Raw genomic sequence first — 15873 nt, 5'->3', positions numbered from 1 at the left:
TTTTCACCTTCCTATTCCTAACTACCATACAAAGACTCTACTATTTCAATGTTTATGTGTAGTTTTAAAGTAATGCTTTAGCAAAGTGTAGTAATGGTATGCGCAGGAAAATATAGCCCTTTATCAACTTTTAAACAATTCCATATGTCCTGATTAAATAGCTTTTAAAAAACCTTGGGGGGAATTTGTATAAGACATGTCTCCACAGTCTGCCTGGATGTGCACTGTGTAAGATTGAAACGTTTTCTCGTGTGCATTTGAGAAACCATGGGCGAGACCAAATCAAATCTTTGGCCTACCTGTAGACAGCAAAAGTGTTTTCATTGATTGACAGAAGGCACTTTCCACTACTTATCAAACAAAATGGGATAGAGTACAAGTTTGTAATTTACAAAGTGAAAGCTGTTCTCAACCAAAGTTATAATAATACATGGAGAGCTGATTCTTTACTTCTAAAATGTTAGGAGTCATTTCCTCATATAACCCCGCTTGCTATACCTCAGACAAGGTATTTGAGGTTTCTTTGATTGTGTTCCATAGAGACAGTGTTCTTCATAGCTTTTCATCTAGCCAGTGTGAAATTAGATGCTTTAGCAAAAATGCTTCTTGCAAACAAGACTGGACTTGAAGAGCAGGCTGTGCAATGTAAACCAAGTTGTCTCCATTCTTTAGTGTTAAGCCACTTCTGTTCCCTATATAAATATGTGCATATATACACGCATATATGCAAGTATATTCACAGAAAATAAGATTCTCTACATAAGACAGAATTATACTTTTCAGTTGTTATAAATGGTCTTATTTTTATAAATCCCCTCCCTTCCCCCTGCTGTTGAAAACACTTTATCAGCAATCTGACCTTGTTGTCTGCCACTTTGCGCGTCATGGTCTACATTCCTCCAGTTAGTCTGAAAATCAAAGCTCAAAACATTTTGACAGTGTCAGTTTAAAAGCTGGGTAATCACACTGTGTTCTCTATTGACTGGAGAACATTGTCTCTTCCACCCAGGGGTGTAAAGTAATGAAGTATAAATTCTTCGTTCCTGTACTTGTAAGAACGTATTATTTGTGGCTACTTTTACTTTTACTCCACTACACTTATGAACAAAATAATGTACTTTTTACAACACTACATTTCCCACAGACGACTCATTACTTTTACTCACTTCTAGTAGGTCATTAATATGAATATTAAACCGGCTATATGCTTCATTCTGCAATGCCATAGCACCATTCACACGTCACTCACACACACTTTACTAATTGGTCTTCATACAGTAGAAAGGCGGGGCTAATTTGACCATTTAGGTTTGCTTTCAAAGTAGTATACCCCCCCCCCCCCCACACACACACACACACACACACACACACACACACACAGTTTCACCGTGCACCTGCATGAAACAAATGTATGTAAGGTTAATAATGTGTGTGCAAGACGAGCAGTTCAACAGCATCAGCATCATCACACAGCATCACTGCGGGCCGGCGAGTCTGAGTCCCGGGAGAAACAGAAGACACGGGACCGCCCCGCGCATGCGTACTGCGTCCGAGCGGCAGGGCGCCGGTAAGTCGTGCAGTGCAGTGGGCAGTACTGTTCCGCGATTGGAAATGCATGGTGTTGGGGAAGTGTTATTTCGGTAATAGCAGCTGTTTTGTGTTGTAGTAGATCGGTGGGTATTGTGCATGTCGCTGTAGTGTTGTCATAACGTGTTTCTTCGAGCCGGTTATGAAGTGTCCATGTTGGGAAGCGGGGCAGTGACTGTATTGTTGTGCAGGTGCCCCGCATTGGCCTAAAATAAGCATTTGTGTGTAATTGTACTATCGATTATTGGACATCCTGTGTTATCATCGACCGAGAGTAGTTGTGCCCCTCAGTCGTGTCTGATGCCCCTTGCGAGTTCATCCTGCCGCCGGGCCGGACAGAGGTCAGCTCCACTCTCCCTAATGAACAGGTTCATACAATGATAAGAGTCGCATCCTTCTCGCTCGTCCTGCTCAGACGGGAATATAAAGTGTGCTGGTGCTTCACACTGCACTGCCTGTGTTTCAGTAGGAGCCCCACATTGCTTTAAGCAATCAGCCTGCTGAGATATAAACGGGCTGCTTTACATCACTGCGCCGCAACGGGAAACTCTCTGACCAATCAGAAGTGACGCCAACCCACGAAGAAACACGCACCGTATACGCATGCGCCCCATGACAAACAGCGTGGATGACGAGAAGTTAATTAGTGAGCTACAGCAATATCCATTACTGTATCACTGTACATTAAAAGACAAACACATTAAAAAAACAATGCGTGTGTGAACATCACAACAGCTTTACTTTAATGACAGCTGTTTATAAAAGATACAGTATTAATAAATAATATGCATAATTATTGTGATTTTAATTTACATATTAACTTTATTATTCACTTTATAATATAAACAGTACAATTGTATATGAGAAATATATGAGAGCTCCCAAAATCATGCCCATGTTTACACTTTATATAAAACAAAAGTTTTGAAGATGGCATGCATAAGGACAACATCAAATTTTATAATTATATACATAATGAAAATTTGATTTCGTAGCCACACTCTCACTTATTAGGTATTTATAGCCCAGATGAAGATACTGTAGTGTCGAAAGGTGTTCTTATTCAATAAAATGAAACTTTTGTAATACAAGAGTCCTGTCTAAATACCTAATAAGTGAGAGTGCGGCTATAAAATCAATTTGTATTATCTATTTTTGCCTTATTTGGGCCAGCACCTCATGGGAGTGAAGACACTGCAGTGCACCGATGCTTTTAACTTATATTCATATATATATATATACACCGATCAGCCATAACATTATGACCACTGACAGGTGAAGTGAATAACACTGATAATCTCATTATGTAATGTCCTCAAGGACCAAAGGAAAGGATCCAAGTGCAGGCTTAGAGTTGAAGCAGATAATCCGATAAGGGCAAACGATAGAGAGTAAATAGGGACAATCCAGGTCAATCGATCTAGCGAACAGGCTAGTGGGGAGATCCAAAAAGGGGTAAACAGGGAAGCAAGATTTCAATATACACGGTAAGGCAATCAAGAAACAATGCTCAGAATTGATCCAGGAGAGAATGCAAGACTTCGCGATTATGCTGGGAAACAGAGGGGTTTAAATACTATGTAGGGGAGAGGGTTTGAACTAGGTGAAGGAGTGATTAGCCAATGGTAAAAGAGGAAGACAGAACAGGTACACCTGGAAGGAATGAATGTGGAGAAACTGGTTGTGCTGGATAGAGGAAAGGAGAAGCACTAGATTAGTATTCGGGAGAGGGAGACCTCTGGTGGTGAACTAAGGTAGGAGCAGGGGAGACTGTGACACGTTATCATGGCACCTGTCAGTGGGTGGGATATATTAGGCAGCAAGTGAACATTTTGTCCTCAAAGTTGATGTGTTAGAAGCAGGAAAAATGGGCAAGCGTAAGGATCTGTGCTACTGGTTAAACAGCATCTCCGCCGTCCCTAGTGCAGTGGGGACTCCCTTCAGAGGAATGAGCCGGCAACCCTAGGAGAACTGGTCAATGGCCACCAGGATAGCGGTGCAGCCCTGGGATTTGGGGAGATCCATGATGAAATTCACGGCAATCTGGGAACAGGGACGGTGAGGTACAGGAAGCGGCTGGAGCAGACCGTTGGGGAGGTGTCTGGAGGATTTGGACTGCGCGCAGGTGGAGCAGGCACCAACGAACCTGGTGACATCACGCACTAAACCAGGCCACCAGAATTTCCCTAGAACCAAGGCAACAATGTGGCTGACACCTGGGTGACCAGAGGCAGGAGTGGCCTGGATCCAGCACAGCAGTTGGGCGCACTGCTAACGGAATGTAGGTCCGGCTTGCTGGACAGGCGGAAGGAGCTGGATAGGAGTCGAGTCCGTGCTGGATCTGGTCCCAGATGTTCCACTGAATGGGAGCCAGAATGCAGGAGGGAGACAGGATGGATTCTGCGGACTGCAGGGCAGGAGAGGAGTCGAACTTGTGAGAGAGGCACTCTGCCTAGACATTCTTTGATCCCGGGCTGTAGGTGTGCGTGAAGTAGAACTAGGTGAAGAAGAACGCCCAGTGATGTACTCCAGGTTCCAGTGGTCAGTCAGAACCAGGAAGGGATGCGTGGCGCCCTCCAGCCAGTGTCTCCACTCCTCGAAAGCCAGCTTCACGGTGAGGAGCTCATAGTTGCCAATGTCATAATTGCACTCCACCGGTGACAGCTTGTGGGAGAAGAAAGCACAGGGTTGAAGCTTCGGTGGCTGTCCATGGCACTGAGAGAGCACAGCCCCCACTCCAGACTACATCTACCTCCACGATGAATGGCAGAGAAGGGTCTGGGTGCCTGAGGATGGGGGCTGTCATGAACAGGGTCTTCAGGCAGGCAAATGTGGCAGTGGCGGAGTCTGTCCAGGTGAAAGTCTGGGGTGATCCCTTTAACAGAGAGGTCAGTGGAGAGGCAACAGTGCTGCAATGGTGGAAAAACCGCCTATACAAATTGGCAAAGCCCAGGAAGCGCTGCAGCTCCTTCACAGTGCGGGGCTGCGGCCAGTCGGTGACACCGCTCACTTTCTCCTGGTCCATGTGCATGCCGTGGGCATCGATGACGTAGCCGAGGAAGCCCACATGCTGGCAGTAGAACTCGCACTTCTCCGCCTTGATGTAGAGCCCGTTGCACAGCAGACACTGGAGCACCTGGCGCACCTGGGAAATGTGCTCGGAGAGGGAGGAGCAGTAGATCAGGATGTCATTGATATACACGATGACAAACCAATGCAGGAATGATCTCAGTGCCTCATTTATGAACACCTGGAAAACAGAAGGGGCATTAGTGAGACCGAATGGCATGACGAGGTACTCCTTATGGAGTGTGTAATGGACGCCGTCTTCCATTCAACCCCCTATCGAATCCAGATAAGGTTATAGGCGCTGCGCAGGTCCAGCTTGGTGAAGTAGTGGGCTCCTCTCAGTTGCTCAAGGGCGGCCGGCACTAAGGGCTGCGGGTACCGGTACTTCATGGTTACTGCATTGAGCCAATGTAGTCAATGCAGGGCCGAAGACTGCCATCCTTCTTGGAAACGAAAAAGAAGCTGGTAGCGGCAGGTGACGTGGATGGACGGATGATTCCCAGGTCCAGAGCCTCCTTGATGTACTCCTCCATGGCCTGTGTCTCCGGGAGAGAGAGAGGGTAAATACGCCTTCTGGGAGGAGAGGTGCCCAAAAGGAGGTCTGTGTCGGAGCGGATAGAAGGGGACTCTCTACGTGTGTTGCCCTACAGGGGTGAGACAGGCACTGGGAGAAATAGCTCTGCCCCCAGGATAGTATGTCCCTATCCATCAAGGAGATGACCGGTTTGTGATGAATAAGCCAAGGGAGGCCGAGAATGATGTCCGCTCCCGGAGAGTCAATGACGAGAAAAGGCAGGGTTTCTAAATGAAGCAGACCGATGGACATGGTGATGGGACTCATCTTTTGAGACACCGGACCGGAACCAATGGGCTGGTTGTTGACAGCCCGGACATGGAGAGGGGGCACACACAGTGAGAGATGGATGTGGTGTTTCATCACTGTCGCCCTGTTTATGAAATTCCCTGCAGAACCAGAGTCCAGCAGTGCAGAAATTAATACGTGTTTATCGCCGAGCTGGATCCGAGCTCGAACATGGCACTGAGCCAGAATGACGAGCGGGCACAGGGTGATGCTCACAGGGTCGGCAGAGGAAGTGACGGAGGAGCCAGGACGAGTCGGACATGCAACCCGGAAGTGCCACGACTGACCGCAGTAGAGGCAGAGGCACTGCTGTAATCTTCTCTGTCTCTCATTGGGGGAAAGGCGTGTTCTGCCCAGCGGCATGGGCTGCGTATCACACACGGGGCTGGGTGAAGGGCAGATTCTGGCAGGCGGACAAGACACAGCAGGAGTGGACCGGGCTCCCCTCGTCTTCATCAAGTTGTTCAGCCTGACTGCCAGCTTGATGAGTTGCTCCAGCGTGAGAGCCTCGTCTTGGCAGGCAAGCTCAGCTTGCAGGTCCTGGTCCAGTCCTCAACGGAACACAGTGAGGGTTACTATGAAGGCGATCCGAGCCGCCTTGGTGGGGAAGGATGTGGGCAGGTGGGCGAAGTACAGCTGGCACTGTAGTACAAAGCCCTTGCAGTGGTCGGGGGAGCAGTTGTATTTCCCTGGGACAGCCAGCTGCATTGGCTGGACAGGAGCTGCAGGGGCAGCAGCAGGAGCTGGATCAGTCATCACCGGGGGAGCAGGCTGCTGTTTGGGTAGGTGCTCAAGCAGCTGGTCCAGGGCGGTCACAATCCGCCGGAGTGTCAGCTCATGCTCCCCGAGCACGGCCCCCTGGGTGGCGAGGGTGGTCAGCATCGCTGGGTCCATTTGGTGGCAAAGTTTTCTGTAACGTACCGTGGGTGATGGGAACAGGGGACACAGTTGCGGTGCGTGGTAGAGGTGGTCAGACAGAAGTGATGTGTATTGAGAGTGGGAGTCAGTAATAGTGTTCATGGGAGAGTTTACTGTGAAGGACATATTGTATCCCTGGCAGAGAATGGTATGATCTGGTGGGCGGGGCTTTGACATTATATAAAAGGGCTCTGTTGTCCAGGAGCGGAGAGAGAGAGTTACAAGCCAGAGCGAGTGGATGGGCTCTGGGAGGGTCCGCTTAAAACCCCAAATCTAAGCCAAAAAAAAAAAAAAGAACTTGCTTGTTTGTGATTCCACTCTCTGTTTATTGAGAGTGTGTATTTTGTTTTGTTTCCAAGTTATTAAGTGTTTCTTTTGTTTTACTTTGTCCTATTTCTTGTTTTGTTCCTGTGTACTGCTAATTTTTAGTCTTCCGGGCATCAAACAATCTTTCTGAGAATTGTGCTCCAGATTGCCCCTTCAGTATTACGGCACAAGGCTCCACGCTTACACAAGGGCAAGGCAAAGACGGGGTCGTGGTCACAGGCAAGGGTTGGGTGATCAGACAAACAGGCAATCGGGAGGATCAAGGTTGTGGTCGGGAAGTCAAGCAGGAGGTCAAGGATACAAGGCAATAACTAGGCACGGGTAGAATACTCGGAGATGTAGTAAATACTGACAAAACTTTGCAGTGACTGGGAATGAGTGAAGGGTTTAAATGTGGATCAGAGAAACAAGATGAGAGGTGCAGGGTGAATGGGAGCGGGGGGTGATCACAGAAGTGATCACAGATCACAGATCTAAGAAAACTCAAAATAGGCTATAAATCCCCCAATGTTACCCTTTGTTAATATTGAATACAAATGAAAGTAATTTCCAGATATGTGCCTAAATAACATTTATTTTTGTTGGACGTGGTTATCTTCAAGATAAAATTGACAAATCATAAAAATGAAATACCTTGATGATTTATGGAAAATTAAATGTTGATTTAAACATCAAATGAATCTCTTGCATGCCTCTTCATAAGGCTCACACACAAACACATGCACATTCACTATATTACTACAATCACAATTTACTTTTACTTTTGATACTTGAGTACTTTTGAAAGTAGCTACTTTTTTACTTTTAATCAAGCACTGTTTGAATGGGAAACTTTTTACTTTTACTGGAGTACGTTTTTGATTGAATATTTTTACTTTTACTCAAGTATGACTTCCGACTACTTTTTACCTCTGCTTCCACCACCAGACATCTTTGTGAATGTCCAGTTACACATACATATTGCTGAAGATGATCAGCATCGGATCAATGTTTCTCTTCTAGTTCCCTTTAATATTTCCCCCAATTTAAGTAACAAAAAAAATAATAATAATACCGTTAAGGTGTGCCGATACCACTGATTTGTAGAGAAAACCTTTACAAAGGTAATTATTAACACCAATGCTATTTGGTGATAAAAGCCTTGGTTTCTAGGTAAGAAATCTGAGTCTGAAAAACATTGTTGTTCCTACTGATAGAAATAAGCAAGCAGCTTATCTTTAATCAAGCTGTTCCATAGGTTGAATTTATGAACATTTCTGTCAAATACAGGTTTTAAATCATTTCAGTTTGTAATTTGTTCTGGCTTATTCAAATACAACATTTTTTTTACATGTTTTCATTTGCTTAAGCAGTCAAAATGTAATGTCCATGTCTTAAGTAATTGATGGTTAAAGGGCTGATGATTATAGCACCTCTGTTGTTCTCCTGTCACAGGGCAGGAAAAGCGATTATACAGACTTAAATTAAAATAATTAAAATGTTCACACTTTTAAGGTAAATTTTAATGAGAAATATATATATATATATATATATATATATATATATATATATTGACACACACACACTCAAGTAATCATAGCAAATTTACTTTTTCTTGTGAAAATCATTCCACAAAGCTTTGGAAAAATAGCTGTAATGTAGTGGTCACATTTGTTGTAAGCACTTATTTTTTAACTTATGGTTCACATGGAATATTCTGCAATAACACAGTCTATTTATGTATAAGATGACTATGCCTGGTCATATCATAGCATTTCCAAGCAGTCCTACCTCACAAACCTGGCAATTAGTACAAAAGGAAGAGCGCAGGCCCTCTTCAGGCATAATGTGGGAAGAGTGTCAGCAGGTCTGAGCCTCAAGGCAGACCACAGTGCAAGAAAGCAAACACAGCCTCATTGCAGAGGCACATTCCTAGGTAGAAACTGCACACGTTGACAGACTAATTCTTATTCACCCCCACCCCACTCCCTCAGAATAGATCATTTCCCACTGAAGAAATACATTAAATCCCTCCCTTAATTGATCATGATATAGGCTTCTAAGACTCAAAAGGAATAACTACTTAATTAAATCACCTACACCTTTTTGACTATGAATTGTTCAAAGGTTTGAAGAAGGTTCTTATAACATGCATAGCAGGCCATAGACATTATTAATTAATGAAGTACAAATTTGTATGTGGTACCTTAAATGTTATTTTTTAATGAGGTAAAAGATTAGAGCTGAGAATAAAAGGGGTTAGAGTGAAATGCACAACCACTGACCTTTGAAAAGATGGTTTAAGGAAATAATGGTCTCCTCTGTTAAAGAGGCAAGCTAGTTTGAATTGTTGCTTCAACACCCACATGTAACATCTGCTGTTTTCTGCATATGCAGTTCATGTAACACAGCTCAGGGACTTTCTGAAGCAGTCTGATGAACTCTAGTCAAAGCAGACGGATGGAGTTGGTCAGTTGGTGTGAAAGAGTTCATTTGTTATCTCTGTGGGAGTAGAAGTGGGATTCGTGCCATTCAATTAACAAAAAGTGTACAGATGTTAAAAAAGCAGGGCCTTTAAGATTCCCCAGGGTATTCTCACAGCAAGTGAAAGGAGAAGATTAGAGCAAGCAAGCACATTAAAGAGGAATGACACTGCATTTGTGACTCCTAAACTGTCAAAAAAATGCTGATCTTCTGATTTGCTGCAGAACTGTTCTTTTGACTTTAGGAGGCAGGAAATATTTTATTCATTGTCATCTTAATGGTGTTGAGGCTAGTTTTTTGAGTCTGAATTCAACACCTATTTAGAGAGAATCTTCACTCTATGCATGCTGGGCTCAGGTATACTTGACCATTGACTTCTGACTTTATTCCACAAATGGCTTATCTTACATATGTCTTGTGCCAACAAATCAAGTTGATTTTCAGAGAGCTAAAGAACCTCTTTTGACTTGGTAAGTACATAAAACACAATTTCTTGAAGTAAATCAATTGCTGTGTATCCATTTGAAACATTAATAAAAGCATCCTTTATAATTTTTACAATTTCTGTAATTATATAATTTACCAGGTTTAACAATGGGAGCCTTTTTTAGTATAGTGACTAAACCCTCCTAAGTAAACAACTGAGCCATAGCTTTGAAGAATATTTGAATTTCTTTCGTCATCATCAGGTAATCATGATGCACTTAGGAAATTAACCTTGTTTAGAAATAGTTTCTGACATAAAAGGCAGGAAGAGCAACAGAAATAAACACCTGAAACCTGACGTTCAAACTCTGTGAAAACTATTATTAAACAATATCTTAAGAGAAGAAACATTACATTGGCTGTTTGGTATCTTTTCAAAAGTCATGACTGAAAAGTCATATTTTATATTTATTAGATCTCACAAGAGTGTGGGGAAAAGCAGAAATATTTCAATATAAATTACTTGAGAATTGTCCTTTTTATAGACCATGACTATTTAGAGAATTGTTTCTGAATTGATGAAACCTGTTTTTTCAAGCAGAGATACAGATAAAGGCTGTACACACAAATTCACAAAAAGAAAAACCTGAGTTTTGTTTATTTTTAGCCAAGACATCAAAGAGATTTAGTAAAGCAGTCCTAATTTAAAATAAGTATGAAGTAACTTCCTTCACCACAGACACAAAGCAGGCCCAGGCAGCATCCTGCTGTGATTGCTAGTGCCTGTGGTTGAGTACCTCGACTCTGTAAGGACAGTTCAAGCAGAGGTCTGAGTAAGAGGCAACTGAGGATATTCGATGCTGAACGCTGATAACAGCCAGCATTGTGAAGGTTGCTCTCTGAGGTGACCCCCACACACAGAGACAGACAGTCCCCAAGCAAGGCACCTCAGGGCTAAGCAGAGCTCAGCAAGTGGCACCCTTAAATTAACCTCACCACTTCTGCTGACAAAAGAGCTGCTGTTCACTCAAGCTCTCCTCCAGAGCCAGCACTGCATTGTTCCCCATTTCCTGCAATACGCATGTTGCTGCCACTCCAGATAATAACTCAATAATCATGCTGTGAGTAGAGAAGTGGCTGTTTATTGAAAGCAGCAATGTCCGAATAATTCAGATTCGCCTAGGAATGGGCATAAGCAGCACATTTTGGTTGCAGCTGTTCCAGGCTTCTTCGTTTATTTATTTATGTATTTAAATATTTAGTTACTCACTTAGTTCCAGCTCTAGTTCTTCATGGTCACTGACCAAATCAAGCTGCTGAAGAATTATTGAAATATCAACATACAAACATTTAGGTAACACAATGGGGAAAGGATATCTTATTATTATTATTTTTTTTTAATGCAGAATTCTGCATACTTTCAGTGCATTGAATTGGCAATGCACTAAACACATCTCAATGTCTTCACTGCGGTAACGAGTCAAACATGAATCCCTCACACTGTCCTCTTATTAAGCCAAAAATGTATTATTTATTTATTGGCAGACACCCTTATACAGGATGAATTACAGTTTACACAATAAGCATTTTAAAGCATTACAAAAGTGCAGTAATACAATCATTACAAAATACAATGAGCATACATCCTAGTACAAAGAGGTAACAAGTGCAGACACAATACAGTTAAGTCCTTAGTGGAAAAGGAGCTGGCTGGATGCGAGCCAAGATCGGGAGCCAGTGGAGGGAGTGTAGTATTGGAGTACCGTGTGTGAATCGATACAGAGAGATACAAGATGAGCAGCCGAGTTCTTGGATGACCAGCAGCGGCGAGTAGCAGTTGCGGGCAGGCCGGACAGGGGGAGCTGCACTAACCCAGGGGGGAGAGAACCAGGGTCGACTTGGGACGAGCAGCTGAGTCGAGTAGATGATGAGGAAAGGCATATGTTGCTCAGGAAGAATTGGCAAGTGACAGAGTGGGAGTGCCGGGAGTGGGACAGAGCGGGTCGAGAGTAATTCCAAGACTGGAAATAGAGGACAAGTGTGTGGAAATTGAAGTGGAGAGATCTGTAGAAGGTGGGGAGGAGGAGGGATCAGATTTGGAAAGGTTAAGTTTGAGATGTTGCCAGTTGATCCAGGAGGAGATTGCAGGGAGACGGGAAGAGATGTGAGAGGAGATGTGGGGGTCAGTGGATTTGGATTCACTGGTGTTTGTTTGTAACTGCCCTCAAACATAGTGAGATTGTGCAGTTTAACAGCAACATTTTCAGTTCTGTGATATAAATAACAGCATGCAGTATATGCATCAGAAGGTCACATTAGTAATTCTACTAATCTTCACCATCAAGGCCCCTTTATGATGAATATAAAGTACTGCTCTAGGTCATGTGACAGTTTTATTGCTCTAGTACAGCTGGCTCTCCTCAGCTCTACCCTTAATTCCCCTGCAGTCTCCTGAAGAGTTTGATCCATCGCTATGGATTTGACATGCTGTTGTGCCCTTGTACCTCATGTGGATGTTGGATGTTACAAGTTGGATGTAAAATATATTGTTGCAAAAGAGAAGTTCCTGGCTTGTTACTAAAAAAGAAGATGGAAATGTACATATCTGTTGAGGCCAAGCAGTGACATTATGACAGATTTGGTTAACCACAACCGGAAATACTGGTCAAACTCAGTTTCCAAATGAAGAAATATTGTCAGGTTAGAGAACATTTTCATTTGTTGTGAATGTCTTAATTTCGTCCATACTAAGACTTATCAAATGTACACATACATACACTTAGTAGGCTGATGTCACTTACATTGTCCAGATGGAAATTTCAGAGACGTTTCTTTTTACAAAGTCTCATTAAGAAGAGATAATGCATTGCGTAGAAAAAATGAATTACCCCTCAATACACATACACAAATGTTTCACTTAATTTCTACTGCCTATATTATTTTAAACTTTCCATCACTAATCCAGATTTAGAGTGGGATATAGCTAGCTGGCCCATTGTCAATATTTGAATTAGGTTTCCAATCATAATTTTATTAAGCTTTTCAAGATATTGTAGCATAATTAAAAGCCATTAGTTGTTATTTCATGCCAGCAACTGCTGTCCTTACACAAATAAAGCATTGTACTGATCCCTGAAATGATCAGTTCAACATCTAATATGGTTTCAATAAGTCATTTTTAGGGATTATCTAAGTACTAAGTGAGATTGTCACTTGCCTGATTATCTGACTACTTTGTTTTGAATGAGCTGCATATACTCTATGGAAGTTGATTAAATATTTCACTTGAGACAGTTAATTAATCTTAAATCAATAGGAATTGAATGCATATTTTAATTATGCTGTTGAAAAAAGTGAGTTATTATAATAAATGGGAAGATTGAGACAAAACATTTCCCATATTTTCTGGAGGTCTGGTCTAGTATAAAATTACTAGTTTAACTCTTTCTTTGAGTAAGTCATGCCTTCCTCAGGAAATCAGGTATTTTATTTAAAGGATTAATGGCTATATAATCTGCAATGCATGGACAATCAATTTCTTCAAGAGGGAAACTGTGTATCGTTTCTCCAGTGAGCAAGTATTAATTTTGCCTGCCACCATTTAGATTTTATTTGAATGTTACTTGAATTGGAAGACGACACTCAGAGTACATTTTTGTACAAACGTAAGGACACCTGCAAAGGCGATATACAAGTTTAGCCTCTAACACTAACATTTGTTTCTGGTGGAAATGGTTATTACCTACATTAGAATTATGAAGTTCAGGATTTGAATTTTCCTGTACACAGTAATCTCATGTTCTCCCCTGTGGCAAAAAAAAAGTGAATTTAGAAAGTAATCTAACATGTTTTCTCCCTTCTTGATATACTGCAATATACACTCACCTAAAGGATTATTAGGAACACCTGTTCAATTTCTCATTAATGCAATTATCTAACCAACCAATCACATGGCAGTTGCTTCAATGCATTTAGGGCTGTGGTCCTGGTCAAGACAATCTCCTGAACTCCAAACTGAATGTCTGAATGGGAAAGAAAGGTGATTTAAGCAATTTTGAGCGTGGCATGGTTGTTGGTGCCAGACGGGCCGGTCTGAGTATTTCACAATCTGCTCAGTTACGGGGATTTTCACGCACAACCATTTCTAGGGTTTACAAAGAATGGTGTGAAAAGGGAAAAACATCCAGTATGCGGCAGTCCTGTGGGCGAAAATGCCTTGTTGATGCTAGAGGTCAGAGGAGAATGGGCCGACTGATTCAAGCTGATAGAAGAGCAACTTTGACTGAAATAACCACTCGTTACAACTGAGGTATGCAGCAAAGCATTTGTGAAGCCACAACACGTACAACCTTGAGGCGGATGGGCTACAACAACAGAAGACCCCACCGGGTACCACTCATCTCCACTACAAATAGGAAAAAGAGGCTACAATTTGCACAAGCTCACCAAAATTGGATAGTTGAAGACTGGAAAAATGTTGCCTGGTCTGATGAGTCTCGATTTCTGTTGAGACATTCAGATGGTAGAGTCAGAATTTGGCGTAAACAGAATGAGAACATGGATCCATCATGCCTTGTTACCACTGTGCAGGCTGGTGGTGGTGGTGTAATGGTGTGGGGGATGTTTTCTTGGCACACTTTAGGCCCCTTAGTGCCAATTGGGCATCGTTTAAATGCCACGGCCTACCTGAGCATTGTTTCTGACCATGTCCATCCCTTTATGACCACCATGTACCCATCCTCTGATGGCTACTTCCAGCAGGATAATGCACCATGTCACAAAGGTCGAATCACTTCATCTTGGTTTCTTGAACATGACAATGAGTTCACTGTACTAAACTGGCCCCCACAGTCACCAGATCTCAACCCAATAGAGCATCTTTGGGATGTGGTGGAACGGGAGCTTCGTGCCCTGGATGTGCATCCCACAAATCTCCATCAACTGCAAGATGCTATCCTATCAATATGGGCCAACATTTCTAAAGAATGCTTTCAGCACCTTGTTGAATCAATGCCATGTAGAATTAAGGCAGTTCTGAAGGCGAAAGGGGGTCAAACACAGTATTAGTATGGTGTTCCTAATAATCCTTTAGGTGAGTGTATGTTCAGGCATTTGTGCCGGGTTTTTCTTAAATCCTGAAAAATAAAATCAGAAGCTGTACCCTTTTTCGCTTTCATGTGGACTGGAAAGGAACATATTATAATTTGTTTCCTATATTCAACTTCTTCAACAGCTCCCTAAATTGGAAATGAAAATGTGAATTCTCACAATATGAGGTTTTCAGATTTGACCAGGATCCAAGATTCCAATGACAGAACAAGACAGTGGACGCCTGGGATCACTCATTTAAAAAGTATTTATTATTATTATTATTATTATTATATGTACAATGTTTCTGTGCTAATGAAGTTAAACTTAAATAAGTTAAACTACTGCATTATATTTGATTATATCATTATATTATATCATAGGTTGAAACAAAGATTATTTTACATAAATTGACACATATACAACATTTTAAATAATTTCACCAAACTTATCTCATATTATTCTAATTGTGATATCTTTGTAAACCACAATAGTAAATGTTGGGACATTTAATGAAAACATTCAACACAACCATGATTAAAATAATATAGATGATGATGCAAGAACATATTACTTTAATATTTGTGGGAAGAATACCTGAAACATTGGAAGACTAATACATGCAGTTTGCATGTCAGATTGGATAATCAGAATCCAGCCACTAAGAAAACAAACAAGAAAAACCTGTACAAAAAAAGGGTTATAAAAATACAAAATACTTACAGTTTGGAATAAAACTGTTACCCATATTTACAGTATTCATACTCTGTGTACTGATGAAATGTGCTAAACAGGCAGTGTATAATGACATTGAGCCATAATTACATTTCTCACATATCACTGCAATACCTGATTAAGGCTCTAGTTAAACAATTGAATGAATATCAATGGTAACTATTTATCTTTATACCAAAGGCATTGTCACAGGCAGTAGGGCTGGGGAAGACAGGGAAGTAGAGTGTGGTAGAGGTGGTCAGAAACAGGCTGAGGTCAAGTACTGGAAAGACAGGGCAAACAGAGGCAAGTTAGAAGGCATAGTCGTGGTCACAGGCAATGGTTCCGTTGATCAGGCAAACATTGTCTTGAAGGGAAATCCAAAGTCGAAGTCAGAGGGAAAAGTCAGAGGTCAAGGT

The sequence above is a fragment of the Amia ocellicauda genome, chromosome 8, assembly GCF_036373705.1.
Source record: "Amia ocellicauda isolate fAmiCal2 chromosome 8, fAmiCal2.hap1, whole genome shotgun sequence".
Taxonomy (NCBI): Eukaryota; Metazoa; Chordata; class Actinopteri; order Amiiformes; family Amiidae; genus Amia; species Amia ocellicauda.
The sequence above is the reverse complement of the archived record's forward strand: the minus strand, read 5'-3'. Positions refer to the sequence as shown.